Below are 17300 nucleotides of genomic sequence, written 5' to 3'. Positions count from 1 at the left end.
GCTCTTTCCCAGTGCTGATCAGAGTATAAATTGGTACAAAATCAAGGGAGGGCAGTTCAGCAATTTGTAACAAAATGACAAATGCGCAAACCTTCTGGTCCAGCAATTCTACTGCCAGGAATTTATCCTAGAAACATTTTTGGGAAAAGATTTATTTAAAAGCTATCTGCATTGTTTGTAAAAGAAAATGCAAGAAAACAACCTAAATGCCCCTCAGTGGGGGGCAGGGTAAATTCTGAGACATCTATCCAGTGGAATACTGTGTTTCTGTAGAGTAAATATGAGGGTGTTCTTTGTGTACTGATTTGGAAAAATCCCCAAGTTATATTAAGTTAAACAAAAGCAGCAATATGTGGGAAAGAGTATATAAATATGTTTTGTTCAAAACGGAAAAAAAAAAAAGATGTTCCTTGTTTAAAAAAAAAAAAATCATAGTTCTTAGTGCTTAGAAGATTAACTGCCCATTCCAAAGGCTCCAAATAGCCAGCACGTCTCCCATTTCTAATTAGCTTTCCTTCTGACTTGAGCAGCCTCTGTAAGGGTAAATATACATTTTTTTTTAAGAGCAGCATTTACTGATTGCCTGCTAGGACTTCCATAAACCTCATCACAACACTTTCAAAAAGACAGTATTGTCTCTGTTTGATAGATGAGAAAACTGAGACTAAGAGAGGAAAAGTAACTTGCTCAAGGATACTCAGCTAAGAAAGTGCAAAGCCAGGACTGGAACCCAAGTCTGTCTGGGTCTGAAGCTCGTGTGCTTCTCACTAAGGTGTGCATCCCCAGCCTCTGGGGGCCTTATATGACTGGAAAGCCATGCATCAGGACCCCCCACCCCCCGCAACGGACTCTGCAGCTTCCTGAGCTCCATCCCAAATCTGTTGGTCTGACCTCTGGAGTAGAGCCTTCACATGTGGGCTTTTCAAAGCTCTTTGGATGAGCCTGATGGCACAGAGGTCCAAAACCACTGCCACTCAGTGACAGGAATAGTAGCACATGCTCATGCTCACTCGCTGACCGTCAGACCACCAACCACGTGCAGTTGATCCTGTCAGTATCCCCACTGCGGCTTGGACTTAGAGCCAGACATTAAATAATCTGCCCCATCATAGGGCTAGTAATGTGGTGGGGGCTGAGATTTAAGGCCAAGTCGCCTGGCTCCTGGGCTGTCATGCACTATGCTGTATTCCCAGCCACGTACGGAGCTCCTATCCAGTCACTGCAATCATAAGACAGGACATCAGGATATTATTGTAGCACCGTGCTGGTGTCCATGAGGGTTGGGGTAAACAGGACCCCAAGGCTTCCTTTCTGTTCCCCAGAAGGAAACCAAAACTCAGAGATGCATAGGAGGACGATAGTTTAAACACCGAACAGAACTCCCTGCTTCCTTCCAGGTTCCTCGCGGCAAATCAAGTCGTCATTTGGAATTGTCCAGACCTAAGTTAGGAAAGATTACACTTGTTAGAAAGAGACAGGGAAGAAAGGGCAACTGCGCATCCATGTGCCCTGGCTTTTAAAGCTGTCTTCTGTGGATGGATCAGTTTACAGATATTTTTATAGCAACATCCTTGTTCTTTTTTCCCACTCTGTGTTTGATGGGGAGCTTGCTGAACATCAATACTGAGTTATTTTACTTTATTGCTGCCACAAAACTGCCCTTAATAAAAAGTGAAAGAAAGAAGAATGAAAGCTATGGTCTCTTCACTCTATTTCTTCAAGAAAAGCCCATCATCAAAGTTTTAGGGTTTAAAATTCTTTATAGAGAAAATGCTTTCCTGTCATGAACAGAAAATACTTCAGGTGCTCTATTTGCTTGTATATTTCTCTCCCTTCTTAGCAGTTCCCCCCTCGCCTTAGATGGCGCTCATCAAATGGGCCCAACCTTGGGAATAAGCCACACCTGGATCAAATCTTACTGCTGCCTCTTCTGCGCAGTGTGGCTTGAAGGAGTGTCTTTACCTCTCTGAACCTCAGTTGTTAAACCTCTGCTCCACAGTGTTGAATGGTATCTCCTGGACGGAGCTGTGAGGCAGGCGGTGTGGCAGTGAACCACCATTTGTAAAAGCCTTCACCAAAGTGGGTCCTGCACTGTGGATCCCCTTACATCTCAGATCCTCTGATAATGAGACACATTCTGCCTCCTTACAAACGGATGACATTTTTCTTTAGCCTTCCCCATTTTCCTTCTTGAAATCTTCCCACCATGCCGTGGTGATCTTATCTGAGACTGAACACTAGAATCACTTCCAAATGTGCAGAAGAAAACTTTTTATTCACAGTCCTCCCTTAATATCTTCAGGGGCTTGGTTCCAGGACCGCCCCCTTCCTTTGTGGGTACCCAAATCCAAGAATGCTCAAGTTTCTTACAGAAAATGTCCTAAAATTTGCATATAACCTACACAATCCTCCCATACACTTTAAGTCATCTCTAGGTTGCTTAGAATACCTAATACAATATAAATGCTTTGTAAGTAGTCACTGGTGCATGATGCAGTCAAGTTTTGCTTTATGGATTGTTCTGGAATTTTTTTTCCTAGTATTTTCAATCTGGGATTGGTTGAATCTGCAGATGAGGAACCTGAGGATACAGAGGATTCAGCTGGAGGGCCAACTGTATTGTTTGTGTTGCTGTTTTCCTTTTCTGTTTCAGAGGAAGGTTAGGACTTCAGGGATGTTGATAAAGTGTTCAGAAATAGATTAAATGTGAATGATTCTTTAGGGGTGCATAACTGAGCCTGGCTGAAAGCTCTACTTCAACCAAGATGTGTTTAAACCAAAATAAGCATGTGTCTGTCTCTTTCTGTCCATCTGTCTGGAGTAGAGGGACTTGAGCAAATTTCAACAAGAGAGGAAAACTTGTTCAAGCTTGAGGGAAATGTTTTACTGAAGTCTGTGCATGGCTTCTTCCCAGAGATAGTGCTTCTCCTGGGCTTTGCAGCTGAATTCTCAGGGATTTGTCCTCAGAAGTACTATGTGTACCATTTCAGCTGCTTCTAGAAGGAGCTATATTTTAAAGGGGGAAAATAGAACAACAGTGGAGCCAGGAGACAGAAGTGAGAAACACAGCCATCTGCCTGAGATATTTTATACCCCAACCTGAGGCTCTCTGGACCAATTCCATGAAACGTGGGACAACCTGGCAAAATGGAAACTGAGAGCCTCTGATTTGGAATGGCCCTGTCTGCCATCTTGAAGGATCATTGTTCTGCTCCACCTTTCAGATATGTTAGAAGAGGAACAGAGAAGAGGGCCGCAAGGTCACCACTATGTATGCACGTACGGTGCTTGGTTGGCCCGTCAAAGACCAGGCCAACACATTTTTCCAGTCCCAAGAAGTCCCGGATTCAGTTTAATACTGCCGTGGATTGAATGGATCACCCTCCAAAATTCATATGTTGAAGCCCTATCCCCCAGTGTGATGATATGTGGTGGGGGGGCCTTTGAGAGGTAATTAGGCCAGGAGGCTGCAGCCCTCATGAGATTAGTGTCCTTATAAGAAGAGACGGGAGAGAGAGGATCTGATTCAGCCATGTGAGGACTGTAAGACAGTAAGAAGACAGCCATCCACAAACCAGGAAGAGGGCCTTCACCTTGAACCAGACCCTGTTGGCACCCTGATCTCAGACTTCCAGCCTCCAGAACTGTGGGAAATAAATGCTTGTTGTTCAAGCCACCCAGCCTGAGGTATGTTTGTTACAGCAGCCTGTACTGACTAGGACAGGTGCCTCCAGTGGCCCTTCACAGCTCTGACCTTCTGTACATCAGTCATCCAAGTCCTCCACTTCATCATGCCCCCCTAGCTTCTATGTGGCTTTCCACTTTTAATCAGAGATGGGAGACTGTGATCATCTTCCACAAATATTTACTGAGCATTTAAAATACTTTGAGTTCTGCTCAGAAGAAAACAGATTTAAAGGAAAATTGTTACGTACATTTTACAACAGAGACAGATTAGGCTCCAATGGGGTGATTTGTCCTACAGGGAGAACCAAGCTGGAATTATAGGAATGTTCTTGAATGTCCAGCCTGTATCATTTCAGGGCAATTCTACCATATTCCTAAGATTGGATATTTTTTCTCCTTGGGCATTTCTGGTCCATCTGCAGAAGATGCTGTCACCACAGAGGTATTGTCTGCCCTTTTCAGAGACAGAGCATGACCCCAAACCCCAGGGGACATTACCTTAGATTATTTTCCTCTGTAAAAATTGTTTCTGGACAAAAAAGCATGTGGTAGGTGCAAACTGTTGTAGCATTGAATTATCATTTTCCTTTTCAATTAGCACCAGTAGCTGTCACCTTGTGTGACCCAAACTGAAAAAGGATTAGCATCAACATGCTTTTATTCCAACACAGTGGTTATCAACATAGGCATAAAGCTGTCAGGCTTCCAGCTACAGGCTCCAAAACGCTCCAGCCACTCAGGATGGCTTTAAACTGCTTTTGGATTTTATAGCCAGAGAGTGAACTTCTTAGCAGATTTCCAGCTGGTGGCTCGCTCCTCCTTTGGGATGCTGGAGCTCTAGAAGCGCAATATGTTGGCAACTGCAAAGTTTGCTATTCAAGTAGTGCAAGAACAATGGTTGGAAGTGATGGAAGCCACTGTGACAGAGAAGAACAAATCTGACTCCATATTGGATCTGTTTCTTTTACTTTAGCCTTTGCATTCTGTTGCTTTTGCTACAAGTCAGTCACTAAAGGGACATTGCCTATAAGCTTAAATTATACATAAAGGCCCATCTCTGGGAACTCTGTCACCCAGGTAATGAGCATTAAGCTAAAATACCTTTGTTTAGCTCACAGGAAACATCCTGACGGGGCCCACCTGTGAATGACTACAAGCAGGAAGAAATTCACATCCCCTCCAGAGGCTGACCGGAACCAGGAAATATTTGAATTACTCCTTCATCTCTTTGTATAAAAGAAGCCCGAATTCTAACTGAGGCAAGAGGGTTCTTGGGGACACTGTTCACCATCTTCTCAGCTTATTTGGCTTTCCAAATAAGGTCACTATTCCTTGCCCCAGCAACCTGTTTCTCAATTTATTGGCCTGTCATGAGGCGAGAAGTATGACCTTGGCCTCGGTAACAGAACTGGTGCTTCCCTCTCTGTCCCTACCTGTGTGTAGTGCTAAGAGTCTTCTTTCCCCAGATCCTTATCATTCAAACTACTTGGGGCCAATATTCTTTGAGGCATTGAACCAGTGGACAGCCATTCAGTGCAAAAAACCCAATGGATTGAAATTCATGCTTTGTCTGGTACCCACCCAGTAAAGACAGCATACAGGCAGACCTTGTTTTTGGCCCTTCACTTTATGCAGGTTTTTACAGATTGAAGGTTTGTGGCAACCCTTTGTCAGATGATAGTTAGTGCTTTTTAGCTATAAAATACCTTAAAATTAAGATAGGTACGTTGTTTTGTTTTTGTTTTTGTTTTTGTTTTAGACATAATGCTTTACAGACTTAATAGACCGGTATAGTGTAAGCATAACTTTTACATGCACTGGGAAACCAAAAAATTCATGAGCCTCACTTTATTGCAATATTTGCTTTATTGCAGTGATCTGGAATATCTCCAAGGTCTGCCTGTATTGTTAAAGCTAGTCATTAGAACATTCTGTCAAATGGAAACCTCTATTAATTGATATAACCATGCTTCACTGGGCATAGTGAAAACTCGGCTGCATCATGGTGACCTGGAGGCGGTGAAATATTCTGAAATGTCTTGAATCATCCAAGAAAGATTAAAATATATTCACTGTTGTTTTAGTGTTAAGTGTATTTTATTGTATCTCATATCTTGCAAATTGGTAATGCATACCTAGTATTTTTGATAAGACTCTATAAAACTGAGTGTCTGATTTGACATAATATCCCATTTCCTAAAAGAGCAGGAGGGTCGCAGCAACGTCTTGTTCCATCTGGCTGGTGGTTCTGCTCGAGGCAGAGTTAGGTGATTCTTTTTTTTCATAGGGAACCTAGTAGATATGAGTTAGCATCTGCCTCCTTTTTCTTCTTAATTGGGCATTCGCTTTATAGATTTGAAGATGATGGGTACGTTTTAGAGGGAGGTACTCTAACTAGTTGTGCCCCAAGCCAGACAACTAGCTGCTCCGAAGTTTCTCAAAGTACAGCATTCTCTTTAGCTAATGGGATTAAAGAAATCAGTTTTATTGCTCTAGTATCTCTCCCTGTTTCTTTAGCACAGCCCCCAGCTGTTCGATGAGAATTTGAATTCCAAAAAAACGATCCCTCTTACAAGTAATTTTTTTTTAGGCCTGAGGAGGGCCAAGGAGTCATTTTGGACCTGAATGGGCTCTGTTCTTTTCTCTCAAAAAAAAAAAAAGGGAGAGAGAGAAAGAAAAAGTAAGTTTTTTAAGTAGGTGAGAGGATTTGGAGAGCAGAGAGATACTGATCTCAAGGTTTAGAGGAGACCCAAAGGAAAGCTGACCTCATTTTATTGGCAAAAGATTACACTGTGTATTTATAGTTTGTGATATTGACTTCTTGAAGAGAAAAGCTAAAAGCATATTGGGGAATGTTACCACGTTAAAGAAGGAGGATGTGATAGTCCAATCCAGGTAAATATCTTTATTTGATTAAGCAGCCATGCCAGCGACACCAAAGATTTAGGTTTTGTTTAGGTTAAAAAAAAAAAGATATTTGACATTTTTTTCCATATTATTCAGCTTGGGGGACTTTTAAGTTAATCTTTCATTGCCTTCCTGGATATATTTTTCCTCTTTTTTACCCCTCATGTCTGGTTTCCAATCAAATAGGTATGAGAAACAAAATTTTAATCTAAAATTATTCTTTCTTCTCTCCCATTTTGAACCCACAAGCCCCATGGAACCATGTAGGAGAGGTTTCAGAGGAAACCAAATGGGGTGCCTGGTACCCCTCCCACCGCCTTGCTGTCTCCTCTTTCTTCCTGTTGTTACACGCGAGGCTTTGAGGAGCTCTTGGAACCACTGCTTGTTGTAGGGTTGGATCATCAGTCCTGCCCAAGGAAGCTGTCGTGCTTGAAGTAATGGGGAAGATACACCCTAATAAGAGGTCTCTTTTTCAACAGCTAGAATTGGGAGATGGAGGGGAGCAGGAGACGATAGGGGAAAAGTAGGAGACAAAACTGAATATTCTTCCAAGCCCTTCAGAGGCCTTGCCAACCCTTGGCTAATGCTGAAGTTGGCTCTTCCACTGTTGTGTGGCCTTCTGACCCCGGCGTACCAAGTGTCACGTCTTAATCAAACGTGAGACACCATCTTGGTCAGTCAAATGGGTTAACCTTCTCAGGAAGTAAATTCTGTTTCAGTCTACACTGAAAAACGTTCCCTTCCCTTCCACATTTCAGGTTGTCATCTTTTACTTTGCCCCCTTTATAGAGTCTTTAACATGTCTCGTGGAGGGTCAGGGCTTTTCCTTGAAATTTGTCAGAAGTGTCCATGCAAGCAATCCGTGAAGCTGAAAACTAGAGGAACTTACGTGAGGATCTGGAGGAGGGCCCACCCTAGCTGGTGCTTGCCTGATGGTGTGAAGTCTCTACACTGTTCCTCTCTGTATGGATCTCTGATTATAGGCCCATCGTATCCTGTGTATATTTTTAAGGATGAATTATTACCCTTGGGAAAGCATTTAGTCATCGGTTTGTTGGAAAATGATATAAGGTAGCTTATGAACTGGACTTAATTTATGACTTTTGGGTAGGTGTGCCAAATTGAAGTCAGAGTGAAGACCGTGTGAACAGGCCAGTCTAGGGTGAAGAAAGGGGTTTATCTTCCACATGTTGTCGCCCTGACCATGGTGAGTCCAATCTAAATGCAGCAGGTGAATTCTCAACCTTCCCTGTGCTGCTGCACACACCCACCCCCCAAAGACTCCCATGAACAAGGCTGTTGACTTCTCACCATGCTCACAGTTGTCTAAAAAGACTTAGAAAGATTCTCCCCTAGACCAAAGTCTAAATTCAAATATGGACCAAAATCTAAATTTGAATCCCATATGGTCCCACTCAGTCTGAAAGCATAAATTAGAATCAAGGCGATGTGAAACTAGCTGTCCTCCTTAGCATTCTAAAGCAAGGCCAATAAAAAAAAGGCATAGCAATATTTGGATAATATTACTTTGCAATTATTGAACAAATGTATAATTTAAAATTTTGAAAGTGGTAACATTTCTTTATCTTACTAGGGAAATTCTAAAATCTTTTGTGGGGGGATGGGGTGCTCCCCTTCCCCCACCCTATGATGTTACGGTTGGGTTTTATAATGTCCATAAAAGTGCTTTATGTTTACCAGAATCTGGCACTAAAGAAATTGAAGCTATATGGACTGATGTTATCTGTGATTGGGGGGGTTAACTGAGCACTTTTTGAAGGTAATTTAATACTTTCAGACCTTTGTGATGTCATTTGGTGCCTTGGAAAAGGTAATTTATTAAATGATATTTTTGTAACTTAAAAGCATTAACGACTATGAAAAGTAAGCAAATTATTCCTCTTTCAGTTTTAGGATCAGGTCTGTAATATCGTATGTGAGGCCATCCACGTTTCAAAGGGATTTGATGTTAAGTCATTTCAGGAACTTAACAAAATATCATCTGAAGAGCGAAAAGAAAGCCTGGGGCTCTTGATCTGTCTGTTGCGCAGTTCAGACCCATCTACAGAAGGAATAAGAAAATAGATTTTTTTTTAATTTTAAATTGAATGGGAACCTTCCCTTCTCATATTCTCATTTTAGAATAAACAGAATCATGAAGCCTCTCATGCAGAAGCAGTGCGACTCTTTAAATCTAACAATAATAATTACATTAATAACAGAAATCTACCTTTCCTGTAACATTACAAACTTTAACACTGCTTCCCAGGGGGTGGGGTATAGCTCAGTGGTAGAGTGGATGCCTGGCAAGCACAAGGTCCTGGGTTCAATCTCCAGTACCTCCACTGAATGAATGAATGAATGAATAAACAAACCTAATTACCTCCCCCGCCACAAAAACATTTTTTAAAAAAAACTAAAAAAAAATGTTTCCCATCTCACTCTTGCAGTGTCAGTTATAAATTAGTGATGAAGTGCTTTCTTTCTTTTTTTTTTTTTTTTTTTTCTGGTTAATAAGAAAAGATTTTAGCTGGGCGTTTAAAAAAAATCTCTTAGGAGATCGGAACAATGTCATGTGAAAAGGATTTGACCCTGTCTCCCATTGCTGATCTTGAAGATGGAGGAAGCGGGCCACAAGCCAAGGGATGCAGGTGGCCTCTGGAAGCTGGAAAAGGCAAGAAAATAGATTGTCCTCTAGAGCTTCCAGAAAGGAACATGGCCCTTCCAAAGCCTGGATTTTTAACCTGGTGAGACCCATGTTGGACTTCTAACCTACAGGATCATAGGGATAATAAATCTGTGTTGTTTCAAGCCACAGGGGAAAAAAAGCTCTTAACTGTCACGGCCGTAGGATACTGGCATGGTTTACTAGGAAGGGCTGTGGAGCTATCTTTGTCTTTGATGATGAAACCAAAGTACATTTAGAGACACGACTACATTTGCTTCTCATCCCATTATTGGGTCCAGGAAAAAGGCTTTAGCCACTTTTTTCTCTTTACTAGAAGAATATCCCACCCTTCCATCAATGTCAATCATATATAAGGCAAATGTTGAATCATATCCAAAATAAAGTACAATGAATATGATCCCCCTTTCCTGAGTAGCCTTTGGGACCATTTGACTTGCACACATTTCATTATTTATTGTCCTGTTAGTTTTATGTTAATTTCACATATGAGAGTTTCCCCAACTTGACTGAACACTCTGAGAAGAGGAGACATTCTGGGGGCAGTTTTTGTTCTCTCCACAGGAATGATTATATATAGGACACTTAAAACAGTTTAATGGACTCATGATGGATAGAATCCCAGCCTAAAGGTAGTGGATGGATGAGATCAGTGGTTCCCAAACCTGCGCATGGATCAGAGCTACCTGAGGGTTTGTTAAGACACAGTTCTGCACCCCACCACTGAGATTCCGATTTAGGAGGTAAAGAGTCAGGCTGATAACTTGCATTTCTAAGGATTCCAAGATAATGCTGATGCTACAGGTCCTGAGGCCACAGTTGGAGATTCAGTGTATTAGATTCATGTTTAAAGTCTCCTCCATATTGTGTCTGATGCTATTTAAGATCTCTCCCAATGTTCAATTGTGATTTAAGAGCACAAAGCAACAAATGTAGTCAAGGAACTTACTGCTCACCCCACAAGCGAAAGACCTAAAAGAAAGCACGCTGAGCTCCACGTATATCAGGCCATGAATGACTAACTCTGATTAATGATAATAATAATCTTCTAAGTGAGGTTGTATCCCACATCATTAGCACAGCTATTACCCAACTTATGAATGGATCATACTGCACGGTTTATTTGGATTCTGTTGTTTGGAACTCAGAATGTGTTTTGCTGTGGAGGAGTTGTGATAAGCAATCATAACAGATGTCTAACTCATAATTCACCCGAAGGTAGTTCTAAGAGTACCGTGGGAGCTAATCTTGGATTTCTAAAGGAACAAGTCTAAGAGGTACAACTCTAGATCACCACTAACTGAATAAGGTACCTGGATAGGAAAAAAATGGAGGAAGGAGGTGATGTTGCATTGTGGATGTGCTGGGTTCTCACTGGCACCTCCAGGTGATGGCTACTGTGTGTTCAGCGATGTGGGGATAGCCTGACACAGATTTCATTTGCCCTCCTCCTTTCATCAGTTACGGGGAGACAGGAGGTGCCTTTCTTCCATGGCTGAGTCAGTGAGCACAGTGAGGCTGACGAGTCCCAGGAGAGCTACGTGACCCTCATGTGGCACAAACCACGGAGGATACTTCTGGGCTTTTTTTTCCTGTAACCTCTCTCTTTGCTTCTGAAGGTCCAGCAGTGGACAGGTCTACTTGGATACTTCAGTGCCATCACCTATTCTCTGCTTCCTCTCTCACCTTCTCCTAGAGGCTTGCTGTCTGCCCCCAGGGCTTCCCTTTCCCTATTCTGACTCAGATTTACAAAAGACATACAGCTGATGAAGGTGTTTTGGGGGACACCCATTCACCACGTGTCAGGGGCAAACCCACATCACCTGGAGATAGATAGGTATTCTTCGTGGAGAAAGAAGAAAGGGGTTAGGGAATTGAGGAAATGGGCAGAGGACAGGACCAGTAACCAGAGACAGACCCGGCATAGGGCACCTGTGTTGGCTTCAGTCCTATAGCCCCATATTGCTACATAAATAGTCTCAGATCCTGCACTGGATCCCAGGTTTCCCCTTAGAAACCCAAGATCCCAGCAGGTTCTCTGTTATCTGGGGGTCAGGGAAAGGAGTAGAGGAAAGTGATCATTATTGGCAAATCAGAAAGAAAATGTAATTCCTCTAGCCACTTGGCTGGTATTGTTTGGGGTAAACCAGAACAACTCCTTCCAAGCTGGCCGCTTGTGAACTGGAAAATTGCCGAGTAAACACACACACACACACACACACACACACACACACACACACACACGAGTATAATGTGTGAATGGATTTCATTGACGGCCCATTCGTACTTTCTGATACCTGACTTGGTAAACAAGTAGAGACTGCACGAGGGTCTGGATCCTTTGAGAAGGAGGTAACTAACAGGGAAGTAAACATGCAAGGATTTTATCAGGGAAAGTGCCAGTGGGAGAAAATGGGATGGAGTCAGGAGAGGCTTGGGAGAGTGGCCAGGCTGCAATGTGTGTCTGACCCTGAGGGAAGGCAAGCGTGGTGACATGTCCCAGACCCAAGCAGAAGGAAACCTCTGGGGAGTCCTTGAGCAAACTTGTCCCCCAGAGCTGTCCTGTGTCCCTCAGGAACAGGGCAGCCTTAACGTCCTTCCTGGGCTCAACCAGTAGCTGGGAGCAGACGGTGCGAAGCGGGATCTGGAGCAAACATGCTGATGGATTTCAGAGCCGGGCAGCTGGGCACACTCAGGTTCTCATGTCACCTGTAGTGGACGTTCTTCAAGGTGTCCTTTCCCCATATGGACCAATAGCCAGTGTCTTGTGTCAATGGAAAAGTTGTGCTTTGCGATGGGCATGGTATGATATTGGTTTTTAAAGCCAAAAAAAAAAAAAGAAAAGAAAAATGCTTCATTATCTTCAGTACTTAGAAAGTAGAGAGCAGAGACCATTAAAATCCGCCATGATCTGAAATTTCTACTTTAAGCCTGCAGTTTCAGTCTCTATCCCTCTGGACTGGTCTTAAGAGCTGGTACGAGGAGCAAAATGATCTGTCATGGCCTCATTTTTCTCTCGATGGTTAATGAAAGGGCAATAAAATACCGTAGAGCCTGGAGCCAGAGGGAGCGAGGAGGCTGGGGAAGGGGAGGGCAGGATGGAAAAAGCACCCACTTAATAATTGCTGCTTAATAGTCAAGAATTGGCAGTGCATCCTTTTTTTTTTTTTTTTCGATTGCTAAAATTTTCATTCTTTTGACCTAGAAAAAGAAATCTTGACCTTTAAATGTGGAGCACCCAATTTTTCATTTTATAAATAATCTGTGGTGCATTCCACTGGGTGGAATGCATGGTGATGTTCAGAAAACCAGCTGCCACCTAGTGATATTCCCAAAGTGAAACAGACATGTATCATGGTGTACTTTCAATTCTGTAACTAATTACCTTTCTGTCTAGTCTGATGTTGAACTGGAAAAATGAGGAGGTAAGATATTCAAAACCTGACGGGTACTGTATTTTTTAAGCTGTTTGTGAGAAGTGTGGGTGCCCTGGGGAGCAGGATTTCTTTTAGATGACTTTTGAACAGCTTAAGTAATGCCAAGGTCCCCGTGATGTTGCACACACCTTGTATTCTAATTGGATGACACTTGCCTCCCTGTTCTTTTAGGCTTAAAATAATGTGTCACAAAATTGGCAACCTATCAAAAGATTTTGCTTAAAAACTGATCAAAGCCATTCAGGCATCAGAATGGGACAGTTGCTTAATGTTCAATATTACTTTTCTTGGGAACGAATATGTAGACTCCAGGTCAGACTGTTATGGTTCCAGATAAAATTGCTAATTGTGATGGTTAAGGAGGGACGTGTCTAATGACTGGGGTTCAAATTAATAGCCAGTTAATGGCTCTAAGAATAAAAGACCTTTTGTTTTTGTCTTGTTCAGAATGAAAATGCATTAGCCAGCTCTAATAGTACACAAATGAGATTAACAAAGAGCTTGGTTTTTCTGAGAGAAAGAACAGCTAAGATTGTGATGACAATGATGACAGATGAGTCCAAGGACAATTTCAAAATGTGAGACTTGGGCGAACCTCAAAGGGCATGAAGTGAATCCCAGTAAATTGCAGGCTTGGGGCGGGTGGGCATTCAGGGGAACAGAAACAGCGAGGTGTTTCTCAGAAATGTGACTCAGAGGGGCTTTCAGGATTTCAAGAAGGTGCATTTTCTTCTGTGAAATGGAGATTTAACCATTAAGGTGAACAATTAATTAATTGCCTATAGACCAACCAGGCTATCCCCTGAGTTTACATAATAATGAGCAAACTACAAATATTCTTATTTTTGCTTCACATGTAAAAAAATGCAGTATTTCATGCTATCTGTCTGTCTCTCTCACATGCTCACACACGCGCACACACACACACACATATACACACACACACACATACACTTTTATGGGCACACTCTTTCCTTTGCTCTATACCAAAAGGAAGGAATGGTCTCTCTAGTTCTGTGCCTCAGAATACATACAAAACGGATGCACTCCCTACAGTTATACATCTGAAATGATGTGTAGTTACTTGAGGTCTATTTGAATAAGCTTTTCCCACATCAATGAAGATGCTTATCCTTACATGAGCTTAATTGTGGCAATGAAAGATACAGACGTTGAATGGTCCTATTATCCATAGGGTGTTGGCTGATGTGGGTGTCACAGGTTACCAATTTGCCACCTAATAATTATCATTTAAATACTTGTTTGGTATGGGAAACCGCTTTCCCAGCTGCTAACATAGACTAGCAACGGGGTTTCATCAAGCCACTGAGTGGGGCAGGCTTCCGATGAAAACGTCTTTAGAACAGAATAATTTCCATTTCTGTTCTTATTTTTTTATTTGACTCTAGCTAAAGAATTGAAATGTAACGTTTAGAGGAAAACAGCTGAGAAGTTTCTGATCTATGCCATCTGCTTAGAACAAAATGTTTTGCCAAAATGTCTTCTGAAAACATCCAAACCCCAGTATTCATGCTTTCTCTAAAAACAGGAGACAGCTATTGAGTTCTTGGTTTGAACTGCACAGACAAGACAAACTCTTAAATAATTGTTTTTCAGACGATTACCAAAAATACTGATTATTTCATACTTTTGGGTGGTAAACAATAATCACCCAGAACACTCCCATTTTCTTATCTAGAAAAAGATGTAATTCCAACCAGGTGGAAAAGATAATCTCGTTCAGATCTGTTACATACTTCTCTTCCCAGATTCTGTTCTTGCAGAAATCATTTGACTCAACTCTTAGTTCCAGAGTAGTAGGGTGAGCACCATGCAGACTTCTTTATTCAATGAGATTTTGGTTTGTTGTGTCTACTTACACTCTCCAATTCCCCCGAAGTCAAACTGGGTGTTTCTTCACTTTCCTTTTCTTTTTTTGATTTGTGCAACTTTAGAGACTGGGAATCAAATAATAAACTAGGGCCCCAAAGGACAAGTGAGCAGGGGGATGGAGCATGTAGTTGTGAGGGACCCTGCAGTCAATTAGAGAGCCGATTCCATGGAACCCATGACATCCGGGGAGACGGGGACATGCAGAAAATGAGAAGTGCTGGGAACCCAGTCCCGGAAGTCCTTCCTCGGCACAGCTCTGCTCTTCAGCACCGCCACACCTCTTCTCCTGGCTCCTGGCCCTTTGGAATGGCTTTCATTTCCTGCAGGCCTCTCTTCTCTGCTTCTCCCCTGCTCCCTCCAGGCCCAAGTCCAAGGCTACTTCTTTATTTAATCTTTCTTCTAAATTGAAGTATAGTAAGTTCACCAAGTTGTGTCAGTTTCCAGGGTACAGCAGGATTGTCACTCATACATATATTCATTTTCATCCTCTTTTTCATTATGGGTTCCTACAAGATATTGGATATAGGTTCCCTGTGCTGCACCGTAGAAACTTGTTCATCTATTTTATATATAGTAGTTAGTATCTGCCAATCTCAAACTCCCAGTTTATCCCTTCCCACCCCCTTTCCCTCCTGGTAACCATGAGTTTGTTTTCTACGTCTGCGAGTCTGTTTCTTTTCTGTAAGTAAGTGTGTTTGTGTATTTCTTTTTAGATCCTACATCTGAGTGATATGTGCTATTTTTCTTTCTCTTTCTGGCTTACTTCACTTAGTATGATGATCTTTAGGTCTATCCATGTTGCTGCAAATAGCATTATTTTATTCTCTCTTATGGCTGAGTAGTATTCATATATATATATATATATATATATAGCAACTTCTTTATCCAATCATCTGCTGATGGACATTTAGGTTGTTTCCATGTCTTGGCTACTGTAAATAGTGCTGCAGTGAACATTGTGGGGGATGTACCTTTTCTAATTAGAGTTCCCTCCAGATATATGCCCAGAAGTGGGATTGTTGGATTATAGGGTAAGTCTGTTTCCAATTTTTTTAAGGAATCTCCACGCTGTTTTCCAAACAATGGCTGCCCCAAACTACATTCCCAGCAGCAGTGTAGGAGGGTCCCCTTTTCTCCACAGCCTCTCCAGCATTGATCATTTGTGGGCTTTTCAATGATGGCCATTCTGACTGATGTGAGGTGACACCTCATTGTAGTTTTGATTTCAGAGGCTGCCTCTTGTAAGAAGTCTTGCCAGGTCCTCCTCATTAATACTGAGCTCTTCCTCCCGTCTTCCTGTGGCTCGTTCCTTTTTTGAGAGTGTTCCCCATGTTTCATCTCACGTCTGGGTCCTTTCGAGATCTTCAGTCCCTTCCTCCAGCCCTTATCCCTTCTATCCCACTGTCTCACCCCACATATTTTTGGCTTCTCTCTCTCTTTGTTTTTTGTTTTTTTTTTTTTTCCTTTCAGCTGATAAATCTGTACAAAGCTCTCTCGTCTCAAAACATCCCAGTGATGCTACGTTCCTGCCCTCTGCATCTTTCCTTTCAAACCTAAGTCTCTTGAAAGAGGAATCAGCATGCACTGTTTTGATCCCCACATCTTATTTATTAGTTAATCCTTACCTTGCCCGCATCCTTACCGCTCTACTACAATTGCTCTGATAAAGGTAATCAGTGACATGCAAACTGTGGAAGTGTAGCCTTTATTCAGTCCTCCTGTATTAATCTCTCTGTGGTCCTGATGTCACAGACAGTATCTTGTTTGAAGAAATTCACTGTGGGTTTCCCCAAAGTCAGCTCCAAGGAACATAATTTTGAGGAATATGAATAGGTTTTATGTAAACGGAAGAGCTCCCTGGTTAAATGATATTAGAAGCATCTACCTACTAGAGTCCCCTTTCAAGAGTCACACTACAGATCAGCAAGCCAGTTTTCCTTCTGTCCGGAAAACTCATCTTACTGTAAGCCCAGGAATGCCCTTTGGGAAATGCTGCCCTTCAAACTGGACTCCCCCATTACTGTTCTCTCCTGGTTCTTTGAATCCCCATGGCTGTCCTCCTCTTTAATTCCCCCACCACCACACTTTTTGTTTTCTAGTGGTGGAGGGGGGTGGATTTCCTAGCATTCTACTCAGACCCACTACTCTACTTTCTATCTGTTCTTTCCTAGGGTGAGCTTGTCCTCTCTGTGGTTTTAAGTATCTCCTACGTATTGATGGTCCCTAATCTAGGTCTCCAGTTCTGAACTTCCCACGTACTGTGGACTCCCAAATCCACATTTCTACCCTGCATCTCCACCTGGATGTTCCTAGATGTTTTCTTTACCTTGATGCTCCTCAGGCAACTCAAACTCAACATGTCTCCAATTGATATGATCCTTTTCTACTTCCACCCCTCATTTTTGACCTGTTTCTGTTCCTGAATACATGGTATCCATTAATGGCACCCATCAAGTCCCCCTCACCAGAAAACATGGGAGCAGAGTCAGTTTTCCCTCAGTCTTTCTCCCAACTCAGTCCAAACTACAAGACTGTCACAATGGGACCAATGGAGAGCTGCGAACCAAGCATGGAGTTTCTTTAATGGCAAAGGATATAGAAACCTAGGAAGGTGGTTGGACAGAAGACACCAGGACACCCCCTAGGTGGGGATATGACTTCTGGGGCCCCAGTGCCCCATGCCCTGCCAT

The 17300-nt window shown here is 42.4% G+C and overlaps 1 protein-coding gene across 1 annotated transcript in view; it reads left to right on the top strand.

Moving 5' to 3' along the window:
* Nucleotides 1-17300, top strand: part of CELF2 (CUGBP Elav-like family member 2) — a 475836-nt gene that overhangs the window by 129046 nt on the left and 329490 nt on the right. The gene's annotated exons all lie outside the window — the stretch shown is intronic.

This window comes from Camelus ferus, chromosome 35 (genome assembly GCF_009834535.1).
Source record: "Camelus ferus isolate YT-003-E chromosome 35, BCGSAC_Cfer_1.0, whole genome shotgun sequence".
Classification (NCBI taxonomy): Eukaryota; Metazoa; Chordata; class Mammalia; order Artiodactyla; family Camelidae; genus Camelus; species Camelus ferus.
Note: the sequence above shows the minus strand (reverse complement) of the source record. Positions and strands in the feature narration are given on the sequence as shown.